We start from the raw sequence: 242 nt of genomic DNA, 5'->3' as shown, positions 1-242 counted from the left end.
GTTGTGGGTTGGTGAATGCATGCACTGATTCCGGCTGCCGTGTGGACAGGCAGCTAGGCCTGCTGTTGGCTCTGTCCTCTGTTTCTGGAGCCGTCACCCGATACGTTCTTGATGTTGTGTAAGGGGCCTGCCGGGGGGTTCGCGCCAACATCGCGGAGTGGGGTAGCCGGTGATGCGCTACAATGTGGAGTCCGGTCTGCGAGGGTCGGGGTTACATGCTGAGTGTCTGGAGCCTTCACTGG

The sequence above is a fragment of the Cystoisospora suis genome, assembly GCF_002600585.1.
Source record: "Cystoisospora suis strain Wien I chromosome Unknown contig_7117, whole genome shotgun sequence".
In the NCBI taxonomy this organism is placed as follows: Eukaryota; Apicomplexa; class Conoidasida; order Eucoccidiorida; family Sarcocystidae; genus Cystoisospora; species Cystoisospora suis.
The sequence above is the reverse complement of the archived record's forward strand: the minus strand, read 5'-3'. Positions refer to the sequence as shown.